Source organism: Pseudophryne corroboree, chromosome 10 (assembly GCF_028390025.1).
Source record: "Pseudophryne corroboree isolate aPseCor3 chromosome 10, aPseCor3.hap2, whole genome shotgun sequence".
NCBI lineage: Eukaryota > Metazoa > Chordata > Amphibia > Anura > Myobatrachidae > Pseudophryne > Pseudophryne corroboree.
In genome coordinates this window covers 147961163-147988690 of record NC_086453.1, presented here as the reverse complement: position 1 = coordinate 147988690, position 27528 = coordinate 147961163, and the positions used below count along the sequence as shown (strand labels likewise).

Sequence of the window (27528 nt, the reverse complement as noted above, 5' to 3'; positions counted from 1 at the left end):
CAGTTATCACGTACCCTATCTTTCTTCAATTTTCTCCTATAACCATTACCTCAGGTAAGTAAACACCACAAGTTAGGTTCCTTTTAGTATATTTTATATTAGATATATATTAGGTTGTTGCAACATATTCTTACATCACATAAATACACTAAATAAATATATCTTAACTATATATCAACACCATTTACTATTTACTTCTGAAGATATTAATACAATGAATATCGTTTCAGGTATAGGTTACATATGAGACGTAATACAATAACTCCAATTACATTCCAATTATACACAACATTTTCTTATTGTAGTCCTAATACAACATTCGATAACTTATAGTTCATATCCCAGTCCTGTCATTTATATATATGCATATATATTTCTTGTGATTTTCTCCTCCACTTTATATTAGTAACCTTGTGGTATACTGCCAATATATCTATATAGATTCCCTGGTATTAATAGTGTTCCTTCAAGCAGGATATGAAATCTCTTGTTGAAAAGGCAAAAGAGCTGGTTGTATCCAGCACCACCAGAAGAATTCCTGACTATGTATCACTTGGTGATTAATGTTATTTGTAACACTTACTCCCTGCTGCTGATACAAATTAGTTACTATATCCAAATAGGAAAGCCTTCAGTAGAAGTATAATATTAGTCTGAGAGGACTTTTAGCATTCTTTCTACTAAATGTCACTGACTCTGAACTTTCTTCGTGATAGCCACGTCGGATATATATGTATATAAACTGATCTGCCTTTGATTGTGGAAAATAAACAGTTCAGCCGCCTTTACGGTAACATGTAGACTTCTCCTCAAATAGATAACTGAATTTCTTTGAGAAAGGCTTATTATATATGTGGTTAATCATCAATCCTGCTACTAGTGCTTCTCTCTTGTGCGTGGTCCATAGGAAATTAGTTGACCTGTAGAAATGCTTTGAATATATACTGTCACTAGTCTTTCTTGTTATTTCAAGTAGAGAGAGAGAGTCACTATACATAACTGAAAGTATGGGTGTCAGGTATGTTATTTTGTAGAAAGTGTATAAATATTAGGTGCAAGTGGGAGTAAATAACAGACCTTAGATGTTTTCACAATGAGCTCCTGCCCATTGCCTTTATGCTGGAATAGTGGACACACCCCCTTTTCATTCTCAGTGGTGTACAGTTGAAACTTGGTAGGCGAAGGGACGTTACTTGAGGTGTACCTTGCAGCCAGTGGGCAGAATGTGTGCACTGATTTTTGTCGGAAAGGAATCAGCGGCCAGGCAGAGGTGATAGACAGAACTTTGATAGCGACGGATTTATAGTTAACCCCTGCAGATAATACAGCATTAACACAAAGGGTCCAGAAAGTGTCAGTATCTAGAACATACTGTGTACACCGCCAGCATGCAGGGTTAGAGAGGCATATACAGTATGATCTTTGGAGGCGGCTTCTATATGGAACTAGTGTTGTGAGCTGATCTGATAGGCGGTATCAGCAGCAGAGGTGGCTCTGATAGACATATCTCAGGACTGGGGCTACTCACGAAATATCAATGAGGGGGAGGCTCCGCAGGCGGGATTTGTACTGTGTGTGGCTCCTTCAGCTGGAGCTCCGGAGTCTCCTTATCGTCTATTAGTTACTAAAGAGGGAGGTGAGGACAGGCGGGGTTTGCACTGGAGGCGGCTCCGGCAAACGGGATAGCGACAGAGGCGTCTCTTACTGGTGGAGCTTAGTGTGTGGCTCCTTCACTAGAGTTAATTATATGGGCGGCTCCGACGGGCGTGACTGGCGGCAGGGACGGCTATGGATATCAGCGCTCCAGAGGGGGTGCCTTTACTGTGGTTACTGCGGTGTGCGGCTCCGGCTGACGGGGATCGCCTCAGAGGCGGCTCCCCCAAGCGGCTTTAGTAACAGCGGACAGCAGAGGCTTTGACAGCGAGGCGGCGCTGGATGCATTAATGTCTAAGGTGGGTAATCTTACCACGATGTACCGCGAGGTTATCCCTCTTCCACCTCGATCGCCTTCTCCGCTCCGGCTATTCTCCTCTCTTTCAGCGGCCACCCTCTCCTCGTCTTCTCCCTCTGGCGAATGTTGAGCCGCTTCTCCTCCTCTTCACACCGCTCTTCTTGCCAAATCTTCGGATGCCTTCCCTCCGGACTGAGTCTCCTTCTTCTCCCCTGCTCCCGCTGAATGGTTACAGCACAGCTCTTTGATGGCAGGGCAGGGAGAGAAAGAAGTTATGCTCACCAGAGCGGCACCAGTGTGTCTTAACGCACTGTGATCCCCTCTTTTATACTGGTTTCAGGGGGTCTCGAGAGCAGTCATTTTCCCGCTCAGGTCGCGGGACACCCCTCACTTGTCCTGTCTCGTGCTCCCCAAGCTGGGTATTCATGCATAGGCACATACCAGTCTCTGACGGAGGGTCGCGAGACAAATGCTTTTCCCGCTCCACAGTAAACATTGCAGAGCCCAATTTACCTCACCACACTTTTATAATAATTCCCTCAACATCAGCATTATATAAACACATATACATATATATATATTTAGTTAGATAATGGTCATTATCACAATATTTATTAGTATATCCTGCCCATTACACATATATTAACCAGTCAGGGTCACATTTCTCCCCCTGGTGATCTGGAAAATACCAACACCTACCGGAATCTTGGTTTTATTTCAAAGATCACCACAATATTCTTTTATACAAAAATAATGAGTTACATACATATACAGGTTAAAGAATGTGTATTTGCTAAATAGTTACATTTCTACTCTGTTCAGTATACCCAAAATAAGGCCAACTATGTACAATATTGGACTGAAGAATTAGGGGTTTATGAGTTGGATATCCTAACCGGTCATAAGTAAAAATAGTTGGAGGTCTACGCAGTCTTTGTGGTCTAGGACTGCATCTCTCTACCCCAACTACTGGGGTTTCCATATCTAACATAGCAGGAGAAAGAGTAAATAAGGCACTTCCTTGTGGATCTAGAGTGGGGCTATCATTAAAGTCACTCCAATCATCCTTAACAGCTGTATTTTCTTCCTCTGGGGGCGATATGTCTTTGAATACTGGAGAGAATGGTACTTCTTTTTCAAGAGAAGCACTTTCCGGACTTTCACGACTATAGAAATATCCTAGTTCTGTTGCTGGACATTCATCCACACTATTTTCTTCAAAGGACAGAGGAGAAGAAGCTGAAGGGATTTGATTACTATCCTTCAGGTCAGGGCTATTTTCCCTTTCTAGGTCACTTGGGAAATATACATCCTGTCCAACGGGCAACAAATGATTCCGGTGATAGGTGAGTAGGTGTCCATCTCCTTTTTCTGATGTAAGTCTATCCACTAGAATACCAGGTAACTTTTCCACAATTCGGTAAGGAGTCTCACGCCACTTATAAATTAATTTTTGACGTTTTGGAATTCCAAGTCTTCTAAGGAGTACTCTGTCCCCTGGGAGTAAAATATGTTCAACTACTTTCTGGTTGTACAGTCTCTGATTCTTTTCTCCTTGCTTCTTAGAGGCCAGTGTAGCAACTTCAAAAGCTTCATTCAATTCTTTTCTGAGTTTCCTGACATATTGAGTGTGCAAGGATGACTTGACATTATGGGGAGATATTCCTAGATCGATTGGTAATCGGGCTTCTCGCCCAAACATAAGTACATAGGGGGAATACCCAGTGGCCTCATTTTTGGTACAATTATATGCATGGACAAGATGAACTATATGATATTTCCACTGCAGTTTGGATTTATGATCCAGGGTTCCCAACATGTTCAATAGAGTTCGGTTGAACCGTTCAGGCTGCGGGTCTCCTTGAGGATGATAGGGAGAGGTACGTGACTTCCGTATCCCACAACATTCACATAGCTCTTTAATGAGGTTACTCTCAAAGTCACGTCCCTGATCAGTGTGGATCCGACCTGGTAGCCCATAATGAACAAAGAATTTTTCCCATAGGGTTTTAGCGACTGTTATGGCCTTTTGGTTTGTGGTCACAAAGGCTTGAGCGTATCTAGTGAAGTGATCGGTTACTACTAGTATGTTGCTGTCTTGTCCATTAGGTCCTTGAAAGGATAAAAAATCAAGGCATACCACCTCTAATGGTCCAGTACTACTTAGATTAACTAATGGGGCTGCATGCATAGGTAAGGTTTTTTGTAAAATGCAATTCCGACACTTTTTGCAGTATTGTGCGATTTCAGCATTCATTAGAGGCCAATACATTCTATCAGCTATAAGTGCTTGGGTTTTATCATAGCCTACATGTCCATGTTGATCATGTAATGAGGATAAAATTAATGGAATAAATACTGCAGGAAGGACCAGTTGAAATTTTACTCCTCCATTAGATCTAAGAGTCTTGCGATACAATATTCCTTGTCGAAATAATAATTTATTTTGTTGTTGTATTAATGTCTTTAAAGGATTTGGCAGAGAATGGTAATTGGTGGTTAACTGACCTGTCTGCAGATACTTAATTATTACTGATAGAGTGGGATCTTTGCATTGTTCCAGTCTCAGTTGTTTTTTGGTGATCATGGGTAGATGTTTTATTTCAGCTTTATTTATCCAACAGTACATGGAGGGAAGTGCGACTTCAGATGCTCCCAGAGTGCAAACAGTTGCCCTAGTCGGGGTGTTTATTGTTAAAATCTGCTGACATTGACTACGAAGGGCTGGTGCAGGTACTTCCACCCAATCGTCATTATCGCTGTTAGTTGTGGAATGGGGTAATCTAGATAAAGCATCAGCATCGGTATTTTGAATCCCAGGCTTATATTTTAAGGTAAAATTGTAGTTGGATAATGCAGCCAACCACCTGTGACCTGTGGCATCTAGCTTGGCTGTTGTATTTATATATGTAAGCGGATTATTGTCAGTATGGACGGAAAAGTTGACCCCATATAGGTAGTCGTGGAATTGATCAACAACTGCCCATTTGAGCGCGAGAAATTCAAGTTTATGCACAGCGTAGTTTTTCTGACTAGTGGATAATCCCCTGCTGACATAAGCAATAGGTCGGCATTGATTCTGCTGCTTTTGATACAAGACTCCTCCCAATCCTTCAAAAGAAGCGTCAATGTGAACTTCATAAGGTAACTCTGGATTGGCGTAAACTAGTACAGGCGCCTGAGTTAAACAAGACTTCAGTTGTTGAAACGCTGCTTCGCACTCAGACGTCCATCTATCACCAAAATTATCTTGTGGCTTAAAGTACAATCTTTGACTAGTAGCACTTTTAGCTACCCTGTTTTTTCCTACAGGGGGATATCCCTTGGTTAATTCAGTGAGGGGCCTAGTTATTTTGGAATAATTGGGTACAAAACGCCTATAATAGCCACAAAACCCCAAAAAAGATCGTAGATCTTTTAAATTTACTGGGCGAGACCATCCCTTCACTGCCTCCACTTTGTCAGGGTCGGTGGATATTCCGTCTCGGTTCACAACATGGCCTAGATAGGTCACTGTAGTTTGGCACAGTTTACACTTGTCTATTGATAATTTCAACCAGCATTGTTTTAATCGGTCTAACACTTTCAAGAGTCTATCATTATGTTCTTCTAGTGTTTTACCAAACACAATAATGTCATCCAAATAGACAATCACTTCTCTGTAGCACATGTCCCCAACGGTTTGCTCCATGGTGCGTTGGAAAGTAGCTGGGGCTCCTTTAATTCCTTGCGGCATCTTCAGGAATTCAAAGAAACCAATGGGACAAATAAAGGCAGTTTTAGCGCGATCCTCTGGATGCATCGGAATTTGATAATATCCACATCTGAGATCCAGAATGGAGAACCATTTGCTTCCTTGGAGGCAGTCCAACGCTTCTTCTATTTTAGGGACAGTATATTGATCCACTAAAGTCCGATTGTTCAAGGTACGATAATCAATACATAACCGGATGTCTCCATTTTTCTTTCTAGCTACTACAATTGGCGATGCATAGGGACTTTCTGAATCAGCAATGATGTTATTCTCCAACAGATGCCTCAAATGCTGCCGAACGTCATCAAAATCAGCCGGAGCCAATCGACGGGACCGTTCTCTAAATGGACTCTCATCTTGTAGTTTAATTCTATGTTCAATGCCGGTTGCTGTCCCTAAATCCCAATCTCCAACAGAGAACACGGATTCATGATGGATGAGATGTTGTAATAGGTGCTCTCTTTCGACATCTGAGATATCACTTCCTATGAAACAATCTTTCAATTTTTTTAGAAAAGGTTCATAATCTACTGAAGATATTATATTATCTTCGGGAACTGCCAAGGGAGTCGACACCTTCATAGGTATTCCATAGGAATTGCAGACATCTCTGTTCTGAATGTCATCCTGAAGTCATGCTTGCTCCATACACCAATCAGATAGTGTCCGGAATAGGTGAGAGTTTGTCCCTACAATAACAGTTACCACCCCTTGATCAGAAGGAGGATCAGGACAAACTAAAGCCAGAAATGGGAATGGATTCTTATGACTTTCTGATTCCGCAGGGAATTCAATTTGGGTAACAACATATCCTAAATAGGGTTTTTTTAGATTGCTTAACCCCCATATTACTAGTCCATCAAATGATAAAATGCGAAGGTGGGATAGATGTTTTTGGTACCAACTTTCAAATGTAATAGAGACTTGGGATCCACTATCCAGTAATACATTGCAGGGCTGTCCATCAATAATTGCTAGTACCATGGGAGCCTTTCCTATAATCCCATCAGGGATTACATTAGACCACTGGGTACTCCCCATTGCACACACTTTTATAAATTGGGCGTCGATGCGGGGTTCATCGGCGTCCCGTTGGAGTTTTCCGTCAGTGTTGAAGATCTTTCTACCCTAGAGGTGTTTCTTCGTGTACTTCCTCCATGAACACATTCGAAAGCTCGATGACCAAACTGTCCACAATTATAACAAGTGAAATTGTTATAATTACCCCTATTATCATTTCTTCTACTAATCCCCCTTCCTCTTCCCATGGGCATTAGAGCAGATGAAGCAGAGAGAGTGGTTTGGAGGGTAATTAATTGATCTAGTTTTTTATTTTGTTCTTCCATTAATTTATATAATTTTTCAGAAGCTAAATTGTTTTCAGCTGTGGGTAATACCACTTTAACACGTTTCAAACTTTTTTCTCTATTTTCAATTTGTACTTCCTCCAATTTCACCTCCTTAATTAATTCTCCTAGCGTGAAAGGAGGACTCCTGGCCATACTACATCTAAGTCTCTGTGCTACTGGATTGCTTGTAAGAGCTCCTCGAAGAAGATGTTTCATCCTCCATTCATCTATATCCTTGGCTTCCATTCCCCTTTTGTCAAATAATTTATACAGGATTTTATCTATTCTACAGTATAGATGTATTTAGTAAGAGACTCGTTTGGTTCTTGATATGTATGGTTTAATCTTGCTAGAATGTCACTAACATCCTCTAATGTTCCAAATGAAAAATCTAAGGCCTCAAAGTAATCTCTTAAGGTGGAACTTGGATTACTTCTTCTGGTAGCATGGATAATGCCCATAGCTGGACCCCTCAAACTCTCAACGATCCTTTGTTTTTTTATGTGCTCGGGGCATCTCCATTCTTCCGACTGTTGGGTAGCTGTTTCCTTCCAGGTATCATAATTTTCCTCCCCCGCAGGTACTGGCATAATTCCAGAAAATATTCTTAACCTTCTATATCCTCCCTCGTAGTGCCATCGTTCAAAATGACTAACTACTTTGTCCATTACCGCATCTACATTCTGTTCAGTACCATCTTCCCCTCTAGGAATGTCTGTTGCTGGCTCCCCAGCTATAGAATAACTACCTCCTATGTTCCCTCCGTCCTCTGCATTTTTTCTACTATCGCACTCTACCGGGGCTTCTTCACTTAGGTCTTGGGGAATCATAGGCCATATAATTTGTAATCTTCTACCTGGAACGTTCTCTAGCATAATGTTAGCAGGGATTAAGGATGGATCCAATTCATTACTATTAGTTAGTAATACAGCACTTACAACTCCCAAATTACCTCTCCATTTATCACATATACGTGGATCCTTAATCCCATACCATTTCTTCACTTCTTTAAGTATCTCCTCATCATATATATCTACTAAATTTCCTCCAATACCCACACTACATTTAATATCCACCCTCTTTATTTTACCCCAATTATATATATCTTCTCCATTTATGCACTCTATATTCGATCTGAGCAGCAGTGCCTCCATTATGTAACCCTAATTGGTGAAATGTGGGGTAGGGGTTACTAAATCGTTACCTTCTTTATTGTGCCTCCACCCAAATTTATGATAGATATTGTTATATCAATAAAGGGTAAATTTGGGAAAAACCCTCTAACTTTCTTTTGTTATTTTATTTCTTACAGTTTTCACCGTACCCTATCTTTCTTCCATTTTCTCCTATAACCATTACCTCTGGTAAGTAAACACCACAAGTTAGGTTCCTTTTAGTATATTTTATATTAGATATATATTAGGTTGTTGCAACATATTCTTACATCACATAAATACACTAAATAAATATATCTTAACTATATATCAACACCATTTACTATTTACTTCTGAAGATATTAATACAATGAATATCGTTTCAGGTATAGGTTACATATGAGAAGTAATACAATAACTCCAATTACATTCCAATTATACACAACATTTTCTTATTGTAGTCCTAATACAACATTCGATAACTTATAGTTCATATCCCAGTCCTGTCATTTATATATATGCATATATATTTCTTGTGATTTTCTCCTCCACTTTATATTAGTAACCTTGTGGTATACTGCCAATATATCTATATAGATTCCCTGGTATTAATAGTGTTCCTTCAAGCAGGATATGAAATCTCTTGTTGAAAAGGCAAAAGAGCTGGTTGTATCCAGTACCACTAGAAGAATTCCTGACTATGTATCACTTGGTGTTTAATGTTATTTGTAACACTTACTCCCTGCTGCTGATACAATTTAGTTACAGTATCCAAATAGGAAAGCCTTCAGTAGAAGTATAATATTAGTCTGAGAGGACTTTTAGCATTCTTTCTACTAAATGTCACTGACTCTGAACTCAGATATTTCTTTCTTCGTGATAGCCACGTCGGATATATATATATGTATGTAAACTGATCTGCCTTTGATTGTGGAAAATAAACAGTTCAGCCGCCTTTACGGTAACATGTAGACTTCTCCTCAAATAGATAACTGAATTTCTTTGAGAAAGGCTTATTATATATGTGGTTAATCATCAATCCTGCTACTAGTGCTTCTCTCTTGTGCGTGGTCCATAGGAAATTAGTTGACCTGTAGAAATGCTTTGAATATATACTGTCACTAGTCTTTCTTGTTATTTCAAGTAGAGAGAGAGTCACTATACATAACTGAAAGTATGGGTGTCAGGTATGTTATTTTGTAGAAAGTGTGTAAATATTAGGTGCAAGTGGGAGTAAATAACAGACCTTAGATGTTTTCACAATGAGCTCCTGCCCATTGCCTTTATGCTGGAATAGTGGACACACCCCCTTTTCATTCTCAGTGGTGTACAGTTGAAACTTGGTAGGCGAAGGGACGTTACTTGAGGTGAACCTTGCAACCAGTGGGCAGAATGTGTGCACTGATTTTTGTCGGAGAGGAATCAGCGGCCAGACAGAGGTGATAGACAGAACATTGATAGCGACGGATTTATAGTTAACCCCTGCAGATAATACAGCATTAACACAAAGGGTCCAGAAAGTGCCAGTATCTAGAACATACTGTGTACACCGCCAGCATGCAGGGTTAGAGAGGCATATACAGTATGATCTTTGGAGGCGGCTTCTATATGGAACTAGTGTTGTGGGCTGATCTGATAGACGGTATCAGCAGCAGAGGTGGCTCTGACAGACGTATCTCAGGAGGGGGGCTACTCACGAAATATCAATGAGGGGGAGGCTCCGCAGGCGGGATTTGTACTGTGTGTGGCTCCTTCAGCTGGAGCTCCGGAGTCTCCTTATCGTCTATTAGTTACTAAAGAGGGAGGTGAGGACAGGCGGGGTTTGCACTGGAGGCGGCTCCGGCAAACGGGATAGCGACAGAGGCGTCTCTTACTGGTGGAGCTTAGTGTGTGGTTCCTTCACTAGAGTTAATTATATGGGCGGCTCCGACGGGCGTGACTGGCGGCAGGGACGGCTATGGATATCAGCGCTCCGGAGGGGGTGCCTTTACTGTGGTTACTGCGGTGTGCGGCTCCGGCTGACGGGGATCGCCTCAGAGGCGGCTCCCCCAAGCGGCTTTAGTAACAGCGGATAGCAGAGGCTTTGACAGCGGGGCGGCGCTGGATGCATTAATGTCTAAGGTGGGTAATCTTACCACGATGTACCGTGAGGTTATCCCTCTTCCACCTCGATCGCCTTCTCCGCTCCGGCTATTCTCCTCTCTTTCAGCGGCCGCCCTCTCCTCGTCTTCTCCCTCTGGCGAATGTTGAGCCGCTTCTCCTCTCCGCTCTTCTTGCCCAATCTTCGGATGCCTTCCCTCCGGACTGAGTCTCCTTCTTCTCCCCTGCTCCCGCTGAATGGTTACAGCACAGCTCTTTGATGGCAGGGCAGGGAGAGAAAGAAGTTATGCTCACCAGAGCGGCACCAGTGTGTCTTAATGCACTGTGATCCCCTCTTTTATACTGGTATCAGGGGGGTCTCGAGAGCAGTCATTTTCCCGCTCAGGTCGCGGGACACCCCTCACTTGTCCTGTCTCGTGCTCCCCAAGCTGGGTATTCATGCATAGGCACATACCAGTCTCTGACGGAGGGTCGCGAGACAAATGCTTTTCCCGCTCCACAGTAAACATTGCAGAGCCCAATTTACCTCACCACACTTTTATAATAATTCCCTCAACATCAGCATTATATAAACACATATACATATATATATATATATATATATTTAGTTAGATAATGGTCATTATCACAATATTTATTAGTATATCCTGCCCATTACACATATATTAACCAGTCAGGGTCACATATATATATATATATATATATATATATATATCTATCTGTCAATGAAACATATAGAGGGGGCGCTCCATAGTGCATAAACTTTTTTATTTTAAAACACAAACAGACACAAAAGTGCTTGAAACAAATGTAAATATTACACTTGTACCAGAAGGCAACCAGTGTGGGCTGGTTAGAGAGAACAGTGAGTGAGGTTAAAACATATAGATTTTTTATATTTCTAGTGTGTTCTAAAATACGTATCTTCAACATTCTTTTCGTTTTCCCTATGTACCTGTATCCACAGGGACATAGAAGCATGTATACTACATTGGTGGAGTTACAATTGATGAAACTATTAATCTTATATGTTCTCGTATCATTTTTACCATTAAATTCAGTTTTCTCCTTGTCTATTAACTTACATACTTTGCAGCTTCCACAAGCATAACAACCTTTAATGTCATCCAAGAAATGTTTATCCTTTTTATCCCTGATTGGTTTCAAACTACTACGTGAAACCAAGGATTTAATATTCCTGGCTTTCCTGTAGAATACATCTGGGTGCTTCAGACAGCGAATTAGAAAGAAGGGAAACCTTTTGGATACTGACCCTTAAAACTCTAAGACCTGAGGGACTAAATGAAGGGTTTGAAGTTACACCTTTTGTAAAATAATGTTGCTGTGACTTGTGTCTCTAAACTCCCATCTATATGTTTTAACCTTACTCACTGTTCTGTCTAATTGTCTTTTATCAGGTTTAAACTTCTTGTATTCAATTGTATTTATCATGTTTAATATTAATATATCTGTTGGTATGTGTAGTAATAAGTGTACATACCTACCTATTTGCAAAGTATTTATTACCTTGTAAACTGCACGTCTGTTTGAGGTTTGCCGTTTTTCTGGTATAAGAGTCATTCATTAAAATATCATTCTGATAGTAAAATTAAGTCTAAACATATAAATGGTTGTTTGTTATATATTTTTATATTGATTTATAGAGGATAAAGTATTTTTGGTTTTAACCTTAAAACAGCCGCACAGGTGTATTGATTTGGGATTGATGCAAGTTTGGTAGAGGATCGTTAAATACCGATCCAAGCGTCACAGACTCCAGCCCTCTGATGAAGTCGATGATGAAACGCGTTAGGGCGGAGTCTAGTGACGCTGAAAAATCCCTGCAGTTGCTGAACGAGTAGTCGCGGACGTGTGTGATCCTGCCCGTGAGTCTCAGGGAAAATAGCCGCCGGCGGGTGGAGGACTCCATCGCGATTTGGTCTGACCCTTGTTCCAGTTCTGCCTGGTGATTACTTGTGGAATCATGTGGTAATCGGGTTGAGAGGAAAAAAGTAAGGAGGAACTGTATGGTTGACGCACTAGAAAAGATGACTTTATCTTAAAACTTAACCTTTATTAAATATATATTAAATTATGAATTAATTACCCAGACAACAGTGAAACATAAGAGTTAAAATCAGACAAACTAACATATAAGTGAAACCTATAAGATAGGAAATTGTGAATAAAGAGATTTAAAAAGCGTGTCCGCGTGTATTTGGCACGTATAATACTCGTGGGATTGTTGTATCTATTTAAATGTTACTATCATTGACAATATAATTCTTTCAATGCAATGGCTGTTACTCTGATGTTATCAACCATCTGTTTTATAATGTCTATTTATTCAACAAATATCATCTGGGAATAAATCCCAAGACCTAGAGACTGTGAATATCACCAGATTATGTAGATGCAGATTGACTACGATAAACAAATATGGAGAATTATATGTAGCCAATTAGAGCTGCTACATCTCAAATTATTATGCTGCTGGGCCGGAATCAGCTACAAGATGAATATCTCTATCTCCAAGTTATTCTTCGAGAAGGTAAGTATTAATTTGCACTCGCTGTCAGTATTAATACATAGGTGCAGATTTTTCAAGGGTATATGTAGAGGGGAATAAAAAGGAGGGGATTTTATTTAGGGGATATGGCAGTCCCGACTGTGGAATGGATCATTAAGGGATATAGTAATCCCTATTTCTAATATCCACCACATATGGCAATCCCGACTGTGGTATGGATCATTAAGGAATATAGTAGTCCCTATTTTTAATAACCACCACATATATTTCCAGCCTCGTGCTGTAGTCTGTATTTCATTCTATCAGACCTGCTTGAAATCACTCCTCTATTGAAGATATTCTATTTAGAGGTGTAGGGCTGTAGCATTCAGGGAGACCATGTTCCTTTAAGAGTATGTATCTATCCCATACGTCATATCCCTTGCTTATATTTCATTAATATAATATAATTAAATATAATGTCAAGTAATACTGGACAGAGTGGTGCTAATAAAAAAAAAACTTTATAAGTCCCACACTTATTACACCTTCCCAGTGATGGTAAATAAATTCATCTATTGTGGCATATATCCACCTTTCCGTTTCAGATGTTAGCCGCGTTATTTGCGTTATTTGTTATAATGTGGTGCATTGCGGTGTGACGTATAAGTGTTATAACTTTTTCCCTATCCCTTAATTTCAGGGAATACTTCACTGTAGCAGTTTAACACACATACAATGTATCACGAGTATTGCAGCTGATATATATGATAATAGCCATATCGTCCTATATATAGGATCGCCTGTTTTCCATTCAACAGGATTATTTTTATCAGTAGGAGTCAGCTACTATCGCTATATACTATCTAGGACCCCAGCTGCTGTGCTTAAAGTATTAGAGGTTCTGTTGCCAACAGCATGTAGTGTTCACAACATCAATTGCTGTCAGCATATAATACTTGAAACATTTGTTGCAGACTCTGATGATAAGTATCCTATTTTTAAGTATGTGTTGTTAGAATCAGCAGCTATCAGCAGGTGGCAATAGACACATTTGTTACAATTTACAATGTTTGATATCCTCTCCTCAGTTATGAGCAGCCACATATAATTTCTCTAGTAACAGCCATTTCCCTACAGGTAAATATACATTCTATTTTATAATAACATATGTCGGATACACGCGGGCACGCTGTGCCCTACACGCGTGTTTCACTGCACTAACAGGCAGCTTCGTCAGGGTTGCGTTAGGGCGGGGTTGCTCCATGACGAAGCTGCCTGTTAGTGCAGTGAAACACGCGTGTAGGGCACAGCGTGCCCGCGTGTATCCGACATATGTTATTATAAAATAGAATGTATATTTACCTGTAGGGAAATGGCTGTTACTAGAGAAATTATATGTGGCTGCTCATAACTGAGGAGAGGATATCAAACATTGTAAATTGTAACAAATGTGTCTATTGCCACCTGCTGATAGCTGCTGATTCTAACAACACATACTTAAAAATAGGATACTTATCATCAGAGTCTGCAACAAATGTTTCAAGTATTATATGCTGACAGCAATTGATGTTGTGAACACTACATGCTGTTGGCAACAGAACCTCTAATACTTTAAGCACAGCAGCTGGGGTCCTAGATAGTATATAGCGATAGTAGCTGACTCCTACTGATAAAAATAATCCTGTTGAATGGAAAACAGGCGATCCTATATATAGGACGATATGGCTATTATCATATATATCAGCTGCAATACTCGTGATACATTGTATGTGTGTTAAACTGCTACAGTGAAGTATTCCCTGAAATTAAGGGATAGGGAAAAAGTTATAACACTTATACGTCACACCGCAATGCACCACATTATAACAAATAACGCAAATAACGCGGCTAACATCTGAAACTGAAAGGTGGATATATGCCACAATAGATGAATTTATTTACCATCACTGGGAAGGTGTAATAAGTGTGGGACTTATAAAGTTTTTTTTGTATTAGCACCACTCTGTCCAGTATTACTTGACATTATATTTAATTATATTATATTAATGAAATATAAGCAAGGGATATGACGTATGGGATAGATACATACTCTTAAAGGATCATGGTCTCCCTGAATGCTACAGTCCTACACCTCTAAATAGAATATCTTCAATAGAGGAGTGATTTCAAGCGGGTCTGATAGAATGAAATACAGACTACAGCACGAGGCTGGAAATATATGTGGTGGTTATTAAAAATAGGGACTACTATATCCCTTAATGATCCATACCACAGTCGGGATTGCCATATGTGGTGGATATTAGAAATAGGGATTACTATATCCCTTAATGATCCATACCACAGTCGGGACTGCCATATCCCCTAAATAAAATCCCCTCCTTTTTATTCCCCTCTACATATACCCTTGAAAAATCTGCACCTATGTATTAATACTGACAGAGAGTGCGAATTAATACTTACCTTCTCGAAGAATAACTTGGAGATAGAGATATTCATCTTGCAGCTGATTCCGGCCCAGCAGCATAATAATTTGAGATGTAGCAGCATTAATTGGCTACATATAGGCCCTCATTCCGAGTTGTTCGCTCGTTCTTTTTCATCGCATCGCAGTGAAAATCCGCTTAGTACGCATGCGCAAAGTTCGCACTGCGACTGCGCCAAGTAACTTTACTATGAAGAAAGTATTTTTACTCACGGCTTTTTCTTCGCTCCGGCGATCGTAATGTGATTGACAGGAAATGGGTGTTACTGGGCGGAAACACGGCGTTTCAGGGGCGTGTGGCTGAAAACGCTACCGTTTCCGGAAAAAACGCAGGAGTGGCCGGGGAAACGGTGGGAGTGCCTGGGCGAACGCTGGGTGTGTTTGTGACGTCAACCAGGAACGACAAGCACTGAACTGATCGCACAGGCAGAGTAAGTCTGGAGCTACTCTGAAACTGCTAAGTAGTTAGTAATCGCAATATTGCGAATACATCGGTCGCAATTTTAAGAAGCTAAGATTCACTCCCAGTAGGCGGCGGCTTAGCGTGTGTAACTCTGCTAAATTCGCCTTGCGACCGATCAACTCGGAATGAGGGCCATAATTCTCCATATTTGTTTATCGTAGTCAATCTGCATCTACATAATCTGGTGATATTCACAGTCTCTAGGTCTTGAAATTTATTCCCAGATGATATTTGTTGAATAAATAGACATTATAAAACAGATGGTTGATAACATCAGAGTAACAGCCATTGCATTGAAAGAATTATATTGTCAATGATAGTAACATTTAAATAGATACAACAATCCCACGAGTATTATACGTACCAAATACACGCGGACACGCTTTTTAAATCTCTTTATTCACAATTTCCTATCTTATAGGTTTCACTTATATGTTAGTTTGTCTGATTTTAACTCTTATGTTTCACTGTTGTCTGGGTAATTAATTCATAATTTAATGTATATTTAATAAAGGTTAAGTTTTAAGATAAAGTAATCTTTTCTAGTGCGTCAACCATACAGTTCCTCCTTACTTTTTTCCTCTCAACCCGATCGTCTATATACTGTAATTGACAGCACCCCCTTACCCATCAAGCATTGTCTGATATAAAGGGAAAAGGGGTCCAAACAAGTGATGATGTGATGATGGTTCACATACATTCACAATATTGATAATATATATTGAGTGTGCAGATACCCAACTCTTGTGGGAACCATGTGGTAACCAGCCCACACTGGTTGCCTTCTGGTACGAGTGTAATATTTACATTTGTTTCAAGCACTTTTGTGTCTGTTTGTGTTTTAAAATAAAAAAAGTTTATGCACTATGGAGCGCCCCCTCTATATGTTTCATTGACAGATATCTATCTTCGTGGGAGTTCGGATTGACTAAGGGGAGCAGCGATCCTGAATTATCTAAGGAGGATCTAGTGCTTTGAGCACTCATAGAGTGACTTTGGTTCCACTTATATATTTATATATATATATTTATGTGTCTGCATTCCATGTTAAATAACCAGCACTGTATCTATTGTTCATGTATATATATATATATATATATATATATATATATATAGTGCAGGGGTATGAGGTTGTTACAAGCGACCAAAGGTGTCAAATAAATAATGTAAAACACCAGGTAATAATAATGTAAAAAGACCAATGCAGCCTAGGCTGCATTGGTCTATTTTTATTGTTTCAATTATTACCAACCTTTTTTTAGTGCTCGGCCTTTTGAAATTAAAATACATTTTTTTATCAGTACCTGGTTTTTTTACATTATTTATTTGACACCTTTGGTCGCTTGTAACAACCTCATCCCCCTGCACTATTTTCAATTTGTAGGCATATATACCAGTGCCTTCGTATATCTTTGAGGTTTTTAAGCTGACGCCCTAAATACTTGGAAGGGAGTGTCCACCAGGTCTAGTTCTGTTTATTAGTCCAGAACGGTCCTTTTCTTTTTTCCCATACTGTTTATATACCTTAGATACTGTATCTGTGGCGCTGGTAGCTTCTTTTGTACACATATATATATATAGATATTATATATATATATATATATATGTTTATATTGATCTAATTGCCTACTATTAGCGCCGCTATCATCTATGTGGTTTTTGTCACTCTACCCAGTTGCCTATCTCTTTCTATTTCATTCTGTCTCTCATACATACTGTACATACATATCCATACACTGCCTATTTCATATATACATTCATACATACTCTGTCTCGCTCATATTCCTTCACATCTATATACTTTTTCTGTCTCTCTCATTCTCGCTTTCTTTTACACACATACTATCTCCCTTTATTTCTGCCACACACCTCTATCTCTTATACATACATATATACATACATACACTGCCTCTCTCATATATACAGTCATACATACACTGCCTCTCTCATATACATTCATACATACAGCACACTGTCTCTCATATATACATTCATACATACACACTGCCTCTCATATATACATTCATACATACACTGCCTCTCCCATATGTATGTACGTACATACACTGCCTCCTCTCATATATGCATTCATACATACACTGCCTCTCACATACATACATACATACATACATACATACATACATACATACTCTGCCTCTCATATATACATTCATACATACACTGCCTCTCATATATACATTCATACACTGCCTCTCATATACATACATACCCTGCCTCTCTCATATGTACATTCATACATACCCTGCCTCTTTCATATATACATTCATACATACACTGCCTCTCACATACATACCCTGCCTCTCTCATATATACATTCATACATACACTGCCTCTCTCATTCGTACGTACGTACGTACGTACGTACGTACGTACGTACGTACGTACGTACGTACACTGCCTCTCTCATATATACATTCATAAATACACTGCCTCTCTCTTATATACATTTATACATACACTGCCTCTCATATGCATACATATATACAATTCCTCTCATATACATACATATATACACTGCCTCTTGTTCGTACGTGCATACGTACGTACGTAGCCTCTTTCATCCATCCACTGTCTCTCTCATATATACATTGCCTCTCACATATGTACATCCATATACTGCCTCTCATATATATATATATATATATATATATATATACATACACACACACACACACACACACACACACAACATTGCACTTCCTTGTATACTGTATACATACATGTGCGGCCTCTCTCATTCATACATACATATATGGCCTTTCTCATACATACATAAATATACGGCCTCTCTCATACATACATACATACATACATAGCCTCTCTTATACATACATACATATACGGCCTCTCTCATACATACATACATATACGGCCTCTCTCATACATACATACATACATACAAGGCCTCTCTCATACATACATACATACATACATAGACGGCCTCTCTCATACATACATACATGTACGGCCTCTCTCATGCATACATATACGGCCTCTCTCATACATACATACATACACGGCCTCTCTCATACATACATATATACATATACGGCCTCTCTCATACATATATATACGGCCTCTCTCATACATACATATACGGCCTCTCTCATACATACATATACGGCCTCTCTCATACATACATAAATATACGGCCTCTCTCATACATACATAAATATACGGCCTCTCTCATTCATACATACATATACGGCCTCTCTCATACATACATACATACATACATACATACACGGCCTCTCTCATACATATATACATACATATACGGCCTCTCTCATACATACATACATACATATATGGCCTCTCTCATACATACATATACGGCCTCTCTCATACATACATAAATATACGGCCTCTCTCATACATACATAAATATACGGCCTCTCTCATACATACATAAATATACGGCCTCTCTCATACATACATAAATATATGGCCTCTCTCATACATACATACATACATACATACATACATACATACATATACGGCCTCTCTCATACATACATATACGGCCTCTCTCATACATACATATACGGCCTCTCTCATACATATATAAATATACGGCCTCTCTCATACATACATAAATATACGGCCTCTCTCATACATACATACATACATATACGGCCTCTCATACATACATACATACATACATACATACATACATACATACATATACGGCCTCTCATACATAAATACATATATGGCCTCTCTCATACATACATACATACATACATACATATACAGCCTCTCTCATACATACATACATACATACATACATACATATACAGCTTCTCTCATACATACATATACGACCTCTCTCATACATACATATACGGCCTCTCTCATACATACAGAAATCTACGGCCTCTCTCATACATACTGTACATACATACATACATATACAGCTTCTCTCATACATACATATACGGCCTCTCTCATACATACATAAATATACGGCCTCTCTCATACATACTGTACATACATACATACATACATATACAGCCTCTCTCATACATAGCCTCTCAAACATACATCCATACACATATATGTCCATACCCTACCTCTCTCATACATAAATACACTGACTGCCTCCATAGTCCATACATATATGTAGCCAGGGCACACTGTGACCACTACCATGTTCTCGGGGAGTGACTCCTCCATGCAGCCCTACTCCGGATGTCGCATCACCACAAAGTAATCTTACCGCTGGCTGGGTTGGCGTGGGGGGTTACTGCTCCTTGTAGCTGCCAATGTCTACCGGCTCATGGTCCCGCCAGCCAGGTTGGCACTGCTGCCCGTTGCTGTCACTGGCTCCTGAGCGCCGCTGGCGGTTTTAACGTGCCGCTGGTGAGGAGCGGGCACCTGCTGCCTCTGATTGCACGTGCGCTTGTTCTCAATCACCTACCCCCTGGAAATATTAACTAAAAAATTAACAGTGCTTTGGGTTGCTGGGGGAAAAGTGGCGGCCGCTGCTGTCACCGGCATCAGGTACAGTAGGTGAAAGATGTTAAAGAAACGTCTTTCATTTTAATGTTGGGCTAAATAAGAGGCGCCCTCCAGCGGCTGCTGCCCTAGCCAGCTGCCTAAAGCTGCCTAGTGGTAACGCCGGCCCTGATTCTTCTTCTTCAATGGAAGGTTCTCTGGTTGCGCTGAACCTTCCCCTGACACCCAGATAAATTATTTCAACAGGCTCATGAAAGCGGATTTTCATTTTTTAAATTGGCAGTTAGTAGTTCCTGCACCCAAGATGCCTCTTCTATGAGGCGACTTCTGTGATGCTTCTATGATGCGACTTCTGTGATGTCACAATGAGTTTGCTTGTGTTTGGGTGTATAGGCTGCATTTATTTGCTGACAGCCACTTTAGGGAGACACACACCAGGAGATGCAGCATATCATTGGAGGTCGTTCCTTTCCTGACTTTCCAGCAAACGCACACAGCTCCTGCAGCCAGTCTTGACACAAAACAGTGCTCTAAAACAATGGGTTGAAAAGCCAAAGCACAGGATATTAGTAAGTCATGCATTTAGGAATTACAGATGTAGCCACCTTTATCTTGACTGTTTCTCCGCCGAGACGGGCGTTTAGTCACGCTAATGCGATAGCTGAGTTTCATCACAGGCAGGCGCGTTGAGGCGATCTAGATACTCATCATGCATTACACATCTCCACCACTGTGTCGCTAATGCTCCACTAATCCAGTACTTTCGATCGTACAGTATAGCGGCGGATTGATCTACAGCTCTGGCAATACTGTAGGCGTAACGGGAGGCGGTGGAAAAAGTATGGAGTACTGTACAGTATGTGTATGGAGACGCAACTACAGTAATTGTGTAAAAGGAAGAATGTACAGTACAATGTATAAACACCGTGCTTTTAAAATATATGAGCGTCTGAGTTCGCTAATGCATAATGGGAATGGAGGACTAGCAGGAGGCGGAGGAAAACACCGTGCTTTACAAATGCGAGCGTCCGAGTCCTCTAAGGCATAAACCAACAGCAATGGGGCGGGGGCCGGCCGCTGTTTGCAGTACTTTCACACATGAAATTGGAAATCTCTCATGAGGCGTCGTGGGCTAGGGGTGAAGGCTCCCACCTCCCTCGCTGGGGGTCCAGGGTTCGAGACCTGATGTGCTTTCTTTCTTTCTTTTTTTTTTTTTTTCTGTAATAATGCACTGTATTATTTTATTTACACTGTAAGACAGTCAATGGAAGGATGCACACAGATTTCACATAAATCAAAGTACATCTGCAGGAGCGATTCTTTACGCTAAATGCACCTAAACAGCGGGAATGAAATGAGTGTATTCTGACGCTACCAACTGAGCAAAACAGTACTGTAGATCTTCAGCGTTTGTGTATTGCACAGGACCTGAATTTCCTCCCTGTGCAGGCCCCCAGGGGGGAAGGGCGATGGGGGTAGGGGGGAGACGATGGAAAATACTGTGCCTTTGAAATGCAATTACATGAGCGTCCGAGTACACTACGGCATACTGTAAACCAACACCAATGGGAAGGAAGTGCCAACCTTATTTTTAATGTGTTCCCGTGACATTCACTTTAAAAAAAAAAAATTTCTCTCCAATACAGTACATCCAATGGAAGGATGCACACAGGTTTCACATACAGTAAATCAAAGTACATCTGCAGGAGCGATTCTTTACGCTAAATGCAACCTACAGTACAGTACTGTAAGTGAGCAAAACAGTACTACAGTGGGCGTTTGTGTATTGCACATGACCAGCATTTGCATTCCCTCCCTGTCTACTGCATGATCTGTGCAGGCTCCCATGGGGGAAGGGCAACAGGCTAGCCGGAGGCGGAGGAAAACACCGTGCTTTACAAATGCGAGCGTCCGAGTCCTCTAAGGCATAAACCAACAGCAATGGGGCGGGGGCCGGCCGCTGTTTGCAGTACTTTCACACATGAAATTGGAAATCTCTCATGAGGCGTCGTGGGCTAGGGGTCAAGGCTCCCACCTCCCTCGCTGGGGGTCCAGGGTTCGAGACCTGATGTGCTTTCTTTCTTTCTTTTTTTTTTTTTTTCTGTAATAATGCACTGTATTATTTTATTTACACTGTAAGACAGTCAATGGAAGGATGCACACAGATTTCACATAAATCAAAGTACATCTGCAGGAGCGATTCTTTACGCTAAATGCACCTAAACAGCGGGAATGAAATGAGTGTATTCTGACGGACTGTGCATCTTCGGTATTTGTGTATTGCATAAGACCTGTGAAGGCTCCCAGGAGGGAAGGGCGTAGGGCAAGACAGTGGAAAATACTGTGGTCAAAGAAAGGGCATATTTAAAACTAAGGGAAACTGTCACAAAGTACAGTAACTACAGTACTGTACGTTGAATGCCTGGACCGCACGACGTCTGAGACGCACGACGTCTGAGGCGCACGACGTCTGAGACGCTCATTGAGCATAAGGACGGTCATGGCTGCTGTACGGGACCGTCCCTATGCTCTGGGTGAGCTGCGTCTCCTCGTTCGCTGGCGGGACAGAACTCTCGCCAGCAACGAGGAGAAGGTTAGGTCATATAGGAGGGCCAGCAGGGATATCCTCCGGACCTACAACCGGAGGAGAACGGTGAGGTCTCTCCAGAGGAGATGGAGTGACCTCGTGAGGAGGACCCCACGACGCCTGCAGGCCATAAGGGATTGTAAGTACAGTACATTACTGTAGATTACTGTACTTTAAGTTACTGTAGTTACAGGTACAGTACATTATAGCAGGGGCTGCTGTAGCAGCAGGTATCCGGTCTATATAGCACTGTACAGTATTTGTGGTAAACAAATGGTTAAACAAGGACCAAACATTAACCCGGGTCAAAAGGTCAATTTGTTTTTTGGCGTGGACCTAGATGGTGCGGCTTTTGAAATTGGTTGACACCAGTTACTGTAGGTTGACATGGTCGTTAAGTTGACATGGAAAAAGATCGACATGCGTTTTACAAAAACAATTGTTATTTTTTTAAACTTGTGTATATATACAGTAGTTCTTTACAATCCACGTGGTCTACGATTGTGCAGTGTACAGTATCATGCAGTGTACAGTATATGCAATGTATCACAGTGTATCGTGCTGCGTAATTGCAGCGTGTCATGCAGTGTACATTCAGTATATGGTATTGTGCAGTGAGTGTAATGCATAGTGAATCACATCGTGCAGCAGAGCCGGCCTTAGGCATAGGCAAACTACAGTAGGCAAATGCCTAGGGCATTTGCTATGCTTAGGGGCACCAGCAGCTTCTGCTGATTAAAATGATATGCGGCATGCCTATATTTTGCGTGACTGCGGCTGTATCTGTATCTGGCTAGGGCCAGCACTGTCGTGCAGTGTACTGTATACACATGTGGTAATTGCAGTTTTTTGTGTAGTGTACATTGTATCATATTTTGCAGGGAAATGTGCAGTTTGTCATATCACGCAGTGCATACACTATGCAGTCGTGCAGTGCATTGTGTGGTTTAATTGCAGTGTGTCGTGCAGTGTGCAGAAATTTGTGTTTCAGATAGTACAGTGTTCTAAGGGATGTTACTTTGGCAGAAATTATTCTAAGGGATGTTACAGTGGCCTAATGTGTTCTGACGTGCATTACTCTTGCATAATGTGTTATAAGGTTCATGACTGTGGCAGATCTCTACTTTGTGACGTAATGTGGATATACTACTGCACTACTGTGACGTACAGTACAGTAACGTGAATAAGGTGCTCTACTGTGTGACACAACGTGAATCAAGGACAGTACTGTGACGTGAATACGGTGCTCTACTGTGTGACACAACGTGAATCAAGGACAGTACTGTGACGTGAATACGGTGCTCTACTGTGTGACACAACGTGAATCAAGGACAGTACTGTGACGTGAATAAACTGCACTACTGTGACATGACGTGAATAAGATGAATTCAGGTGAGTACTGCATCATCTGTCATGAAATCAATTTGTAATGTAATGAACAGTACTGAGATGGTTAAGGGTGGGAGGGCTGCATGCTGATGTGTGTCATAATGTTTATAAGGGCAATGCTTATGTGTGTTACAATGTCTATAAAGGTAGTGTTCTGTCTAATACCCTGGACCTACTGTACTGTAGCGATACTGTAAGTGTACTGTACTGTATGTCACATTTAGAAATGTGCCCCTTAAGTTTTGAAGACAGTACAGTACACTATGCCCTCCTGAGTGATTAGGTGCAGGGTACTAGAATGAACAATTCCATTTATTGTGATGTCATAAAGATGCTGTCAATGTTGAATTTCATTGGCTGTACAGTATGCTGCCATTATACTGTGTATATATATATTTTTACAGGGCTGGTAGCACGACGTCACAGGAGGCGGGACAGGCGCCGCCAAGCTGGTAAGTATTGTCAAATACAGTAGTGTACAGTACATAGTGATTTCTATAGTCCCAACCCCCTGTCCTGACCATCACAGATAACTCGCTGCAATCCGTTAATGTTAAGAATGTCTGTTTACAAAACTAAATGTAAATATTAAACACAAAGTATAAATAACATTGTAGATAGCTGAATACCCGTGCTTCGCTACGGGATGAGGATGGTCAATTCCAGTGATAGTTGTTTGTTAATTTACGTTTGTTGGCGATCTAGTATATAGTACTGTATACTTTAAGCATACTGTATCTTGCTTCTCTGATGCAGATTGTTTATTGGCCGGACCCCTTTTTGGTCCTGGATACTGTACAGTACATGTTTCAAATTGACAGCTTCACTTACAGTACTGTTATTTTTTTTCCCACAGTACCACCACCACCACAACCACCACCACCACCACCACCTGCTGCGCTGCCAGGTATTGTGTAACGAGAATTCTGGTGCTACTGTCATCGTTGTTACACTACTGTACATGTGTCCTGGATACTGTACAGTACATGTTTCCAATTGACAGCTTCACTTACAGTACTGTTATTTTTTTTCCCACAGTACCAACACCACCACCACCACCACCACCACCTGCTGCGCTGCCAGGTATTGTGTAACGAGAATTCTGGTGTGACTGTCATCGTTACACTACTGTACATGTGTCCTGGATACTGTACAGTACATGTTTCCAATTGACAGCTTCACTTACAGTACTGTTATTTTTTTTCCCACAGTACCAACAACACCACCACCACCACCACCACCACCACCTGCTGCGCTGCCAGGTATTGTGTAACGAGAATTCTGGTGCTACTGTCATCGTTGTTACACTACTGTACATGTGTCCTGGATACTGTACAGTACATGTTTCCAATTGACAGCTTCACTTACAGTACTGTTATTTTTTTTCCCACAGTACCAACAACACCACCACCACCACCACCACCACCTGCTGCGCTGCCAGGTATTGTGTAACGAGAATTCTGGTGCTACTGTCATCGTTGTTACACTACTGTACATGTGTCCTGGATACTGTACAGTACATGTTTCCAATTGACAGCTTCACTTACAGTACTGTTATTTTTTTTCCCACAGTACCAACAACACCACCACCACCACCACCACCACCACCACCACCTGCTGCGCTGCCAGGTATTGTGTAACGAGAATTCTGGTGTGACTGTCATCGTTACACTACTGTACATGTGTCCTGGATACTGTATAGTACATGTTACAAATTGACAGCTTCACTTACAGCACTGTTGTTTTTTCTCACAGTACCACCACCAACACCGTCTGACCAGCAGAGCTCTGGAAGTGGTAATCATTATTTTTGTTACAGACACACTAGTTTCCTACAGTATTACTGTAATTTTTTTATTTTACAATACTTGTTATCTTGTACACACAGACCGCCTCGTTATTGATACCGAGGAGGAGGAGGAGGAAATGGGGGAGCCTTCAGGCCAGCCTGGTAAGAATTGTAATCTACTGTACAGTACTCTACATTCTACATTCATTGATTTATTAACAGTACCAATGGCTTGGGTTTGCGTGACCAGTGGTCAGGATTCCAGCAGTCAAGTGACCGACAGCGGTATCCTGATTGCAGAAATCCCATTGACTTTTCTTTTTGTTTTTTTTATATTCAACACAGATGTCACTTACCTGTACGTGGACTCTGAGCCGGAGGAGTATAGTAAGTACAGTAGGATTTTCTCAAGCCCATTCTTAAAAGTATTGACCAAGTCCACTTTTATTACTTTTCAGGCAGGGAATTCCAAACATGTACTGTACAGTATTTCCCTCACTGTGAAGACCCCTTTTCGCCTCTGTGTGCGAAATCGCCTCTCCTCCAACACGAGTTAAATACAGGCACAGTACAGTACTGTATGTCCCCTACCACTGGACAGTCATTCTGCTCCTACTGTATTATGAATATATCTCTGCCTCCTGTAGCACTGTACTACTGTGCAATTTTGTAGTAACTGTACTCTACTGTATTTTGTTTATAATATTTTTTTATTTTCCAATCAGTAATTATTGACAGTGATGAGGAAGGGGAGAAAAAGCCCTCTCCCCAACTTGGTAAGTAAACTAAAGTATTGTACTGTACTGTACATTGTGTTAAACCAATGGGTTGGGTTTGCATGACCAGCAGTCAGGATTCTAGCGGTTAGGTGTAAAGTAGTGTATTTCCTGGAATGAACCTTTTTTTTCTCATTAATGTTTTTTCATAGTTCCTACACTGGAACAGGCCGCCGAGGAGGATGATGAATACGATGAGGCGGCATTTAGTGGTAAGAATTATCACTGACATTGATTTGATTCCACCAGAGTAGCACTTTTCATCAGATTTTTCTGGAAAATGCGTAGAAATCGGATAAAAATTGCACAAATCGGAATAGTGGATGGGGGACTTTAGATGATTGTTTTTGTTTGAACTGGTGATATTGCCCATACAGTAGCAACCAATCACATTCCACATTAACATTTATCTACAGTAGTTACACTTACAGACGATAATGCAGTACAGTAGGTAATATTTGTAATTGTCAGAGAAGTATCTTCATATACTGTAGTTAGAATTCTCATATTTGCCACTACAAATTACCACTACAGTAACTGCTAAATATTTTAAGTGTACTGTACAATATGCACATACAGTACAGTACTGTACAGTATGCATAATTCAAAGCAAAAAAGAGTTGCTACCTTAGTCTAGTCATAATCACCGGCATACGGGCCACTCACAAATTTTCTGATGGTCTCGGTGGGGTCCCTTGGAATCACCATGCCTGTCACAAGCATACCTTTTTTTTACCCACCTG

At 40.8% G+C, this 27528-nt stretch overlaps 1 long non-coding RNA gene across 1 annotated transcript; it reads left to right on the top strand.

Moving 5' to 3' along the window:
* Positions 1-25303, top strand: LOC134965100 (uncharacterized). The gene is made up of 5 exons (XR_010188317.1): positions 1-54; positions 8367-8418; positions 24625-24672; positions 25077-25127; positions 25259-25303. It is a non-coding gene; the product is annotated as an uncharacterized LOC134965100 (long non-coding RNA).
* Positions 25304-27528: the final 2225 nt, after the last annotated feature.